Raw genomic sequence first — 12,959 nt, forward strand, 5'->3', positions numbered from 1 at the left:
GTGCCGCATCGTCGCAGCTCGCAGCGCGGCGCACCGACCGTCCTTTAAAGGGGTCCTTAAACCTGTAGTTAAAGTCCTTATTCTCTGTGAAGCCCGTAAAATTTTCACTGAAAGCCAGATACATTTTTCGAATGGTTTCCAGGTGCCAGTCTCTAACAGCTTCTGAAAAAATTCTGATGGAAAAAAGTCCTTTGCATTCCGCCATTTCCAGACAATGTAAATCCGACGAGGGGGCGGGACCACTCCTTCCACAAGGCGTGCTCACAGGCGAACGACATCACCGACAGGCGTGGAAAAACTCACGCATGCGCACGAGGGTTCAAGCATGTCTGACGTAAAAACATATGAATGAAATCCATATAGTTTTTGAAAAAAATAAAAAGGTACCATACTTTACGGACAGACCTCGTATAATCAGAAAATTCAGAGAATCTGGAGAACTTTCTACATGTAAGCAGCAAGGCCGAAAAATAACATTGAATGCCCGTGACCTTCGATCCTTCAGGTGAAACTGCATTAAAAACAGACATCATTGTGTAAAGGATCTTATCGCGTGGGCTCAGGAACACTTCAGAAAACCACTGTCACTTAACACACTTTGTCGCTACATCTACAAGTACAAGTTAAAACTCTACCATGCAAAATGAAAGCCATACATCACCAACATTAAGAAACACCACTGCCTTCTCTTGGCCTGAGCTCATTTAAAATGGACATACGCAAAGTGGAAAAGTGTGCTGTGGTCTCATGAGTCCACTTCTCAAATTGTTTCTGGAAATCATTAACGTCATGTCCTCTGGACCAAAGAGGAAAAAGACCATCCAGATTGTTACTAGCGCAAAGTTCAAAAGTCAGCATCTGTGATGGTATGGGGGTGTGTTAGTGCCCATTGCATGGGCAATTTACACATCTGTGATGGCACATCAATGCTGAAAGGTACATCCAGGTTTTGGAGCAACACATGCTGCCATCCAAGCAACGTCTTTTTCAGGGACGTTCCTGCTTATTTCAGCAAAACAATGCCAAGCCACATTCTGCACATGTTACAACAGCGTGGCTTTATAATAAAAGATTGTGGATACTAGACTGGCCTGCCTGCAGTCCAGACCTCTCGCCCATTGAAAATGTGTGGCACATTATGAAGCCCAAAATACGACAACGTAGACTCCAGACTGCTGAACAAGTGAAGTCGTACATCAAGCAAAAATGGGAGAGAATTCCACCTACAAACCTTTAAAACTCATGTCCTGAGTTCCCAAAGGCTTATTGAGTGTTGTTAGAAGGAAAGGTAATGTAACACAGTGGTAAACATACCACTGTCCCAGCTTTTTTGAAACGTGTTGCAGGCATCCATTTCAAAATGAGCAAATATTTGCACAAAACCAATAAAGATTATCAGTTTGAACATTAAATATCTTGTCTTTGTGGTTTATTCAACTGAATATAGGTTGAAGAGGATTTGCAAGTTGTTGTATTCTGTTTTTATTTACATTTAACACAACGTCCCAACTTCATTGGAATTGGGGTTGTACTACGAAGCCACGCTGTTGTATGTAGCCCTAAAAAGGCTGTCCATGCTCAGAAACCAACAAACCTGAGATGGTTTGTAAAGAAGTATGGTCCAAAATACCTTCAACCAGAATCCAGATTCTCATTGTAAGCTATAGGAAGCATTTAGAAGCTGTTATTTCTGCAAAAGGAGGATTTACTAAATATTCTGTTGGGGTGCCCAAATTTATGCACCTGCCTAATTGTATGGAAAGTATTAATTAAATATTATGCAGTTTCTGTAAATCCTATACACTTCAAGGAAGCCCTACCATTATTTAATGCTTCAATCTTAAATATGATCAATCTATCTTTGTTAGTTGGCTATGTACCACAGGCTTTTAAGGTGGCAGTAATTAAACCATTACTTAAAAAGCCATCACTTGACCCAGCTATCTTAGCTAATTATAGGCCAATCTCCAACCTTCCTTTTCTCTCAAAAATTCTTGAAAGGGTAGTTGTAAAACAGCTAACTGATCATCTGCAGAGGAATGGTCTATTTGAAGAGTTTCAGTCAGGTTTTAGAATTCATCATAGTACAGAAACAGCATTAGTGAAGGTTACAAATGATCTTCTTATGGCCTCGGACAGTGGACTCATCTCTGTGCTTGTTCTGTTAGACCTCAGTGCTGCTTTTGATACTGTTGACCATAAAATTTTATTACAGAGATTAGAGCATGCCATAGGTATTAAAGGCACTGCGCTGCGGTGGTTTGAATCATATTTGTCTAATAGATTACAATTTGTTCATGTAAATGGGGAATCTTCTTCACAGACTAAAGTTAATTATGGAGTTCCACAAGGTTCTGTGCTAGGACCAATTTTATTCACTTTATACATGCTTCCCTTAGGCAGTATTATTAGACGGTATTGCTTAAATTTTCATTGTTATGCAGATGATACCCAGCTTTATCTATCCATGAAGCCAGAGGACACACACCAATTAGTTAAACTGCAGGATTGTCTTACAGACATAAAGACATGGATGACCTCTAATTTCCTGCTTTTAAACTCAGATAAAACTGAAGTTATTGTACTTGGCCCCACAAATCTTAGAAACATGGTGTCTAACCAGATCCTTACTCTGGATGGCATTACCCTGACCTCTAGTAATACTGTGAGAAATCTTGAAGTCATTTTTGATCAGGATATGTCATTCAAAGCGCATATTAAACAAATATGTAGGACTGCTTTTTTGCATTTACGCAATATCTCTAAAATCAGAAAGGTCTTGTCTCAAAGTGATGCTGAAAAACTAATTCATGCATTTATTTCCTCTAGGCTGGACTATTGTAATTCATTATTATCAGGTTGTCCTAAAAGTTCCCTAAAAAGCCTTCAGTTAATTCAAAATGCTACAGCTAGAGTACTGACGGGGACTAGAAGGAGAGAGCATATCTCACCCATATTGGCCTCTCTTCATTGGCTTCCTGTTAATTCTAGAATAGAATTTAAAATTCTTCTTCTTACTTATAAGGTTTTGAATAATCAGGTCCCATCTTATCTTAGGGACCTCGTAGTACCATATCACCCCAATAGAGCGCTTCGCTCTCAGACTGCAGGCTTACTTGTAGTTCCTAGGGTTTGTAAGAGTAGAATGGGAGGCAGAGCCTTCAGCTTTCAGGCTCCTCTCCAGTGGAACCAGCTCCCAATTCAGATCAGGGAGACAGACACCCTCTCTACTTTTAAGATTAGGCTTAAAACTTTCCTTTTTGCTAAAGCTTATAGTTAGGGCTGGATCAGGTGACCCTGAACCATCCCTTAGTTATGCTGCTATTGACTTAGACTGCTGGGGGGTTCCCATGATGCACTGTTTCTTTCTCTTTTTGCTCTGTATGCACCACTCTGCATTTAATCATTAGTGATCGATCTCTGCTCCCCTCCACAGCATGTCTTTTTCCTGGTTCTCTCCCTCAGCCCCAACCAGTCCCAGCAGAAGACTGCCCCTCCCTGAGCCTGGTTCTGCTGGAGGTTTCTTCCTGTTAAAAGGGAGTTTTTGTTGTGTGGGCCGCTGAAGAGGAGGTACTGCTGGCCCACCACCACCAGAGGGCGCCCTGCCTGGAGTGCGGGCTCCAGGCACCAGAGGGCGCTGCCGCCGACGAGGGCTGCCAGGGTGACAGCTGTCACCCATTACTGGACACAGCTGACTGCACTCAGGACGGAGGTATATCAGCAGGACAGCGTCTCCACCTCAGTGCCGAGATATCGCCTTGAGATTAAGGTAACCTTCTCTGCAAGCTCATATTGAAGACTCTGATAAACCTTGGTAAACCTTTTCAGGACAGCTGACTACAGAAAGCTACTTGCTTGGATAAGTACTCACCTTTCCTGCTTCATTGTAACAAGAGGTGGAGGCGGCTTCTCCCCTCTCCGTCTACTGGGTGCTGTCGCATCCATACCTGTGTGTTTGTGCTCTTTCCCGCCAGCAGTACCGGATCCGACGAGCGGAGGCAGTGGCCACCTGGGAATTCGGGACTTGGCGGTTCCAGTACTTCTGGGGTTCGGTGGCAGAGGAAATCTGGGTGGTTCCGGTTCGACTAGGACGGACGCCTCCTACCTTCGAGCCTGCCCACACGACACCAGCAGATTTCGGCTTCAAACTCCAAATTATTAATTGTTGTATTGGTTGTGCTCTTTTCACAACAGTAAAACTTGTTATTCACCTTTCTCCATTGTCCGTTCATTGCGCCCCCTGTTGTGGGTCCGTGTACCTACACTTTCACAACAGGATATCTCGGCCAGCGTCATGGATCCCGAGGGGCGTCAACCGGCTGTTGAACGGCCAATGGAAGAACAGGGCGCAGCGGCGGCTTCGGGAGGGGTAGTCGGTGAGTTGCAGCGGATCCTCACCGCTTTCACCACTCGGATCGATTTCATGACCGAGCAGCACGTTCTCCTAAACCGCAGGGTGGAGGCTCTCGCCGCACAAGTGGAAGCGCGCCCTCCGGGCGCCGCTGCGGCTCTCCCTCCCGAGGACCCTGCGTGTGAGAGTGACGTTCCACTGGTCGTTCAACGGTCCCTTCCTCCGTCCCCAGAAGCTTACATAAGCCCTCCAGAACCGTACGGAGGCTGTGTGGAGACGTGCGCGGATTTTTTGATGCAATGTTCGCTCGTCTTCGCACAGCGTCCCGTGATGTACGCGACTGACGCTAGCAAAGTAGCTTATGTCATAAACCTGCTTCGCGGGGAGGCACGCGCTTGGGCTACAGCGCTCTGGGAGCAGAACTCACGGCTCCTTCATTCATACGATGGGTTTGTACGGGAGCTCAGAACGGTGTTCGATCATCCCAACAGAGGCGAGTCCGCTTCAACCGCACTACTGTCCATACGACAGGGGCGTCGGAGCGCAGCTGCCTATGCAGTCGCCTTCCGCATCGCGGCGGCGAGATCCGGCTGGAATAGCACTGCCCTCCGCGCTGCCTTTGTAAACGGACTGTCTCTGGTCCTAAAAGAGCACCTGGTGGCTAAGGACGAACCGCGGGATTTAGATGGGCTCATCGATCTAGTTATACGACTCGACAACCGGGTAGAAGAACGCCGTCGGGAACGAGGCGAAGGGCAGTGGCCAGGCACGCGTCGTCCCTCTCCCTTCCGGGTCCGATCGAGCTCCGCCCTCCCCACGCTCCTCTGTTCCTGCGCTCCGTGGGGTCACAGCTCCCCCTACTGACGAAGCTAGGGACACGAGTAGGGCAACATTTAGGGCACCAGATGCACAAAGGAGATGGACCCACGGAGCGTGTCTTGTTTGTGGTTCAATAGAGCACCATGTGAGAGACTGCCCCGAGCGGTCAAACGCCAAACGCCCGCCCTTAGAGACTGGGCCAGGGGTGGGCCAAAACATTCACGTGGGACATACCCACATTGCTACACGACTCCCAGTCACGATCCTGTTTGAGGATTCAACCCTGAAGGCCCCAGCACTGGTGGACACGGGCTCTGAGGGGAATCTGCTAGACAGTAGATGGGCCAGGGAGATAGGGCTCCCTCTGGTGGCTCTTACCTCGCCTGTGCAGGTTCGAGCACTAGATGGCTCCCTACTCCCACCAATCACACACAAGACACCTCCAGTAACTCTGGTGGTGTCAGGCAACCACCGGGAGGTGATCGAGTTCTTCGTGACTCAGGCCACCTCCCGTGTGGTTTTAGGATTTCCATGGATGCTTAAGCACAATCCCCGGATTGATTGGCCGTCCGGGGTGGTGGTTCAGTGGAGCGAAACCTGCCATCGGGAGTGTCTCGGTTCCTCGGTTCCGCCCGGCTCCCAAGCTAAGGAGGAGGTCCGAGTCCCGCCCAATCTGAAGGCGGTGCCAGCGGAGTACCATGACCTTGCGGACGTGTTCAGCAAGGATCTGGCTCTCACGCTTCCTCCCCACCGCCCGTACGATTGTGCCATTGATTTGGTTCCAGGCAGTGAGTTCCCGTCCAGTAGGCTGTACAACCTCTCACGGCCGGAACGCGAATCAATGGAGACCTACATCCGGGACTCATTAGCCGCCGGGTTGATCCGGAATTCCACCTCACCGATGGGCGCTGGTTTCTTTTTTGTGGGTAAAAAAGATGGCGGACTTCGTCCATGCATTGATTACAGGGGGTTGAATGAGATCACGGTTCGCAACCGATACCCGTTGCCCTTGTTGGATTCAGTGTTCACCCCCTTGCATGGAGCCAGAATCTTCACCAAGCTGGATCTTAGGAACGCGTACCATTTGGTTCGGATTCGGAAGGGAGACGAATGGAAGACGGCATTTAACACCCCCTTAGGTCATTTTGAGTACCTGGTCATGCCGTTCGGTCTCACTAATGCTCCCGCGACCTTCCAAGCGTTGGTAAACGATGTCTTGCGGGACTTCCTGCACCGGTTCGTCTTCGTATATCTAGACGATATACTCATCTTTTCTCCGGATCCTGAGACCCATGTCAAGCATGTACGTCAGGTCCTACAGCGGTTGTTGGAGAACCGTCTGTTTGTGAAGGGCGAGAAGTGTGAGTTCCACCGCACTTCTTTGTCCTTCCTGGGGTTTATCATCTCCTCTAACTCCGTCGCCCCGGACCCGGCCAAGGTTGCGGCGGTGAGAGACTGGCCCCAACCCACAAGCCGTAGGAAGCTGCAACAGTTCCTCGGCTTTGCTAATTTCTACAGGAGGTTCATCAAGGGCTACAGTCAGGTAGTTAGCCCCCTGACAGCCCTGACCTCTCCAAAAGTTCCCTTCACCTGGTCGGACCGGTGCGAGGCCGCGTTCAAGGAGTTGAAACGGCGCTTCTCGTCTGCACCAGTTCTGGTGCAGCCCGATCCTAGCCGCCAGTTAGTGGTTGAAGTGGATGCCTCGGACTCAGGGATAGGAGCGGTGCTCTCCCAGAGCGGGAAGACCGATAAGGTCCTTCACCCGTGTGCCTATTTTTCCCGCAGGTTGACCCCCGCTGAACGGAACTATGACGTCGGCAATCGGGAACTCCTTGCTGTGAAAGAGGCCCTCGAAGAGTGGAGACATCTGTTGGAGGGAACAGCCGTGCCATTCACGGTTTTCACTGACCATCGGAACCTGGAGTACATCAGGACCGCTAAGCGTCTGAACCCCAGGCAAGCCCGCTGGTCACTGTTCTTTGGCCGTTTTGACTTCCGGATTACCTACCGCCCCGGGACCAAGAACCAGAGATCGGATGCATTGTCCCGGGTGCACGAAGATGAGGTCAAAACGGAACCGTCGGATCCCCCGGATCCCATCATCCCGGAGTCCGCTATCGTGGCCGCCCTCACCTGGGACGTGGAGAAGACCGTCCGGGAGGCCCTGACCCGTGTCCCGGACCCCGGAAACGGACCAAAGAACAAACTATACGTCCCACCAGAGGCCAGGGCCGCAGTCCTAGACTTCTGTCACGGTTCTAAGCTCTCCTGTCACCCGGGGGTGCGAAGGACCGTGACAGTCGTCCGGCAACGCTTCTGGTGGGCATCCCTGGAGGCCGATGTCCGGGATTACGTCCAGGCCTGTACCACCTGCGCCAGGGGCAAGGCCAACCACCAGAAGACCTCAGGGCAGCTACAGCCACTGCCCGTGCCTCATCGCCCCTGGTCCCACATCGGCCTGGACTTTGTCACGGGTCTCCCGCCGTCCCAGGGAAACACCGTCGTCTTCACGATAGTGGACCGTTTCTCCAAGGCGGCCCACTTCGTGGCCCTCCCGAAGCTTCCAACGGCCCAGGAGACAGCGGACCTCCTGGTCCACCACGTCGTCCGTCTGCATGGTATACCATCAGACATCGTCTCCGATCGCGGTCCCCAGTTCACCTCACACGTCTGGAGGAGCTTCTGCCGGGAACTGGGGGCCACGGTCAGCCTCTCGTCTGGGTATCATCCCCAGACCAACGGGCAAGCAGAGCGGGCGAACCAGGACTTGGAGCAGACACTACGCTGTGTGACAGCCGCGCACCCGACGGCCTGGAGTACCCACCTGGCCTGGATCGAGTACGCTCACAACAGCCAAGTGTCATCAGCCACCGGCCTCTCCCCGTTTGAGGTGTGCTTGGGGTATCAGCCCCCCTTGTTTCCGGTGGTCGAGGGAGAGGTCGGTGTGCCCTCGGTCCAGGCCCACCTACGGAGGTGCCGTCGGGTGTGGCGTGCCGCCCGCTCTGCCTTGTTGAAGGCCCGGACGAGAGCGAAGACACATGCAGACCGGCGGCGGGCCCCGGCTCCCACGTATCGTCCTGGGCAGGAGGTATGGTTGTCCACCAAGGACATTCCCCTTCAAGTGGACTCCCCCAAGCTCCAAGACCGATACATCGGCCCCTTCAAGGTCCTCAAAATCATCAATCCCGCCGCAGTGAGGCTTCAGTTGCCGGCCTCGCTGCGGATTCACCCGGTATTCCACGTCTCCCGGATAAAGCCCCATCACACCTCACCCCTCTGCACCCCGGGTCCGGCACCACCTCCTGCCCGGATCATCGACGGGGAACCGGCTTGGACCGTGCGTCGGCTCCTCGATGTCCGTCGAATGGGTCGGGGTCTTCAGTACCTGGTGGACTGGGAGGGGTACGGCCCCGAGGAACGCTCCTGGGTGAAGAGGAGCTTCATCCTGGACCCGGCCCTCCTGGCCGACTTCTACCGTCGCCATCCGGACAAGCCCGGTCGTGCGCCAGGAGGCGCCCGTTGAGGGGGGGGTCCTGTTGTGTGGGCCGCTGAAGAGGAGGTACTGCTGGCCCACCACCACCAGAGGGCGCCCTGCCTGGAGTGCGGGCTCCAGGCACCAGAGGGCGCTGCCGCCGACGAGGGCTGCCAGGGTGACAGCTGTCACCCATTACTGGACACAGCTGACTGCACTCAGGACGGAGGTATATCAGCAGGACAGCGTCTCCACCTCAGTGCCGAGATATCGCCTTGAGATTAAGGTAACCTTCTCTGCAAGCTCATATTGAAGACTCTGATAAACCTTGGTAAACCTTTTCAGGACAGCTGACTACAGAAAGCTACTTGCTTGGATAAGTACTCACCTTTCCTGCTTCATTGTAACAAGAGGTGGAGGCGGCTTCTCCCCTCTCCGTCTACTGGGTGCTGTCGCATCCATACCTGTGTGTTTGTGCTCTTTCCCGCCAGCAGTACCGGATCCGACGAGCGGAGGCAGTGGCCACCTGGGAATTCGGGACTTGGCGGTTCCAGTACTTCTGGGGTTCGGTGGCAGAGGAAATCTGGGTGGTTCCGGTTCGACTAGGACGGACGCCTCCTACCTTCGAGCCTGCCCACACGACACCAGCAGATTTCGGCTTCAAACTCCAAATTATTAATTGTTGTATTGGTTGTGCTCTTTTCACAACAGTAAAACTTGTTATTCACCTTTCTCCATTGTCCGTTCATTGCGCCCCCTGTTGTGGGTCCGTGTACCTACACTTTCACAACAGTTTTTCCTTCCCACTGTAGCCAAGTGCTGGCTCACAGGGGGTCGTTTTGACCGTTGGGGTTTTACATAATTATTGTATGGCCTTGCCTTACAATATAAAGTGCCTTGGGGCAACTGTTTGTTGTGATTTGGCGCTATATAAAAAAAAAAAATGATTGATTGATTGACTTCATTTCACTTCTCAAATATCATTGTGTTTGTTTACTATATGATACATATTTAACTGAAATTGCCGATCCAAACAGCCAATGATTTATAAAGGAAAATCATGGAAATCATCAGGGGTGCCCAATTTTTTTACATACCACTGTAGAAGAATTAAAAGGCACACATTTCAATGGACATTTTGTTTTCCTTTGATTAATGTTTTCAAAATTCCTGGAATTTTTGTATTAACTTCCCTATATTCTGGTATCACTTGGGCAGACAAGAGGTGTAGTTCATGATATCACTTCTTCTGTTACTGCTGGGTTACCATAAGGCTAACTAGATAATAATGAAGAATCACTTACAGCACATCTCATTCACACAGGGCCCCCTCAGCCAGTGTAGTAGTTTCTGTTAGTGTTGTGTGCAGTGGTTACAGTAATGTTCGTTAGTGGGAAAGACAGCAGACATGATCAACTTAAGCTCACCTTTTGTTTTGCATGTGATCCCTGCAATGATCTTGTAATGGGTATTGCAGCGGCGACATTGCGCTAACAGATATATTCCTGAAATACAGGAAAGAAATAATGAGGCAGACCTACAGTGTGTCAATGTCTCAGAGGTCTCTGCAGTTATTTATTAAACAATTTCTTTCAGCAAGGTATGTCTTCCTTAATAATCATCTCAATGTCCAATATGTATTCCATATTTAATGCCTTAACTGGAAGATAGACAAACAGGCAGAAAATTGGAACCTACATCCAATATTGGTGGTGTAACAGAAAAATGAGAGTGATTGAGGCACTTCTGATTGAGATATAATGCAAAATATACACCAAATGAGCTTTTCAATATTAAATTGAAATGTCTACAAAATCCACTATCTGCATCATATCCGGTTCGAACTTTGTCAGGCGATAGTGAGTGCCAGTCAAAAAACTCACTTTCAAATATGAGAGTGATTGGGGCATGTTTGATGAAGATATAATGTAAAATATACATTAAATGGGGTTTTCAATGTTAAATTTAAATGGTCTGTAATCTGGATCAGATCCAGATCAAACTTTGTCAGTCGATAAAGGATACCACCATACATAACACTATCACATACGAAAGAAAGTGGTGCACAAGTGGTTCGTACACTTGGTTTCAGTGCAGAAAGTTCCTGGTTCAAACTCCACCCCGTCACATTTCTCCATGTAATGTGGAGTTGTGTCAGGAAGGGCATCTGGCATAAAACTTCAACTTGCAGATCTGGTTTGAATCTGCTGCGGTGACCCCGAGTGAAAACAAGACAGCAGCCAAAGGGTCTTACTTACTATGATTTTTTTTTTTTAATTTGTTAAAGGATAGGAATTTTCCCAAGATTTTTCCTGACTTTGACCTTTGAGCAATGACTTTAAAAACTGAAAAAGTTCTTGCCTATCAGGATATGAATCCTTTGTAAAAACTGTACTTTACAGGCTGTTCACAATCAGGCAAACAAAAAAAGTTAAATGGTGAAAACACAACCTCTGCCCAACTTTGTTGGCAGAGGTAATAATAAAACATTTCTCACTAAAAAAAAGTACAAATTTACAAATTAATTTGCTTCTATATTTTACACTACTGGTAAATATAAAATCTAGTCAGCATGGTATAATTAACCAGGGTGCTGCTCTAAATTCAGAGCATTATTCTTATTCTATGAGCATAGCTCTTAAGATGTAAATTTATCATGGCTAGTTCAAAATTTCACTACACAGAATGCTCAGAACCAATATAAAGGCGCTCAAACTCAATTAACTTCAAATGTCTAATGGCCATGTCAAATATTAACTATTCCAACATAAACCACGAAGTGCCACACTTACCAGGGGGAGCAAAATGTGTGAGTAAGCTAACAATATACAATGGCTCATAAAAATCTGCATTTGTATTTTAGAGAGGAAAGTATGTGTTCCACGATAGCAAGCTCTAATTAATCAAACAAATGTGTCACCATAATTTGTCAGCCTCCCTCAGTGAAACTTAACTTTTCCTATAGCTGAATCTTAAAGTCAAACCCACACACTTGAAAAAACTACTTGGCCAAAATAGTTAGCTGGCATCCTAACATGGTTTTAGCCCATTTTATTGTTGTTTTACATGTTATACCTCTATTCCACAGGGCAGTGTTCTATTATGATCCCCCACAATCCAGAAAAAGTTGAAAAAGGTGACGAAACAGTTTAGTCCGGAATGCCTCCTACGAGGTCTGTGAGAAAAGTATCCAACGTTGTTCTTTTTTTCAAAAAGTATATGGATTTGAATCATGTGCGCTTGCATCAGACAAGCTTGAACCTTTGTATGCATGCGTGAGTTTTTTCATGCTTGTCGTTTGCGTCATTCACCTGTGGGCAGGCTTTGAGTGAGCACTGGTCCACCCCCCTCATCGGATTTTTATTGTTTAGGAATGGCGGAGCGACTGCCGCTTTGTTCCATGAAACTTTTTTCAGAAACTCTGCCAGACAGCCAGATGGAAACCATTTGGAAGATTCAGATGGCTTTCGGTGAAGATTCTATCGGTATCACACAGCGGCGCCCACAGCGGCGGAGGGCGCACCGCGCCCCGAGCAGCCATCGACAGGCTAGAACGAGCAGATCACTTCCAAATTTAAGGCTCTGTTGATGCAGGATGTCGTGTGACTAGCAGAGAAGTTTCAGAAGAGGTCGGGATCAGCACTTTATCAGCACATTCCACTGTTAAAGGAGATTTTGTAATGAAAGACGTGCGGACGGATTCGCACGTCAGGATGCAGCAGCTCATGGCGCGGGACAAACAACACCTCCGTGTTGGAAGTCTCACAGGACAAGTTGGAACATGCCCAGCTGTTAAACAATTTCTCGGATACTCACTCGACTGAAAAGCCACCGAAAGCCGTCTGAATCTTACGAATGGTTTCCAACACGGAGGTGTTGTTTGTCCCGTGCCATGAGCGGCTGCATCCCGACGCGCGAATCCGTCCGCACGTCTTTCATTACAAAATCTCCTTTAACAGTGGAATGTGCCGATAAAGTGCTGATCCTGGCCTCTTCTGAAATTTCTCTGCTAGTCACATGACGTCCTGCATCAACAGAGCCTTAAATTTGGAAGTGATCTGCTCGTTCCAGCCTGTCGATGGCCACTCGGGGCGCGGTGTGCCCTCCGCCACTGTGGGCCGTTTTTAATCCAGTTTTAATGGTCCTTAATCCGTGTGATACCGATAGAATCTTCACCGAAAGCCATCTGAATCTTCCAAATGATTTCCATCTGGCTGTCTGGCAGAGTTTCTGAAAAAAGTTTCATGGAACAAAGCAGCAGTCGCTCCGCCATTCCTAAACAATAAAAATCCGACGAGGGGGGTGGACCAGTGCTCA

Source organism: Thalassophryne amazonica, chromosome 15, assembly GCF_902500255.1.
Source record: "Thalassophryne amazonica chromosome 15, fThaAma1.1, whole genome shotgun sequence".
Lineage (NCBI taxonomy): Eukaryota > Metazoa > Chordata > Actinopteri > Batrachoidiformes > Batrachoididae > Thalassophryne > Thalassophryne amazonica.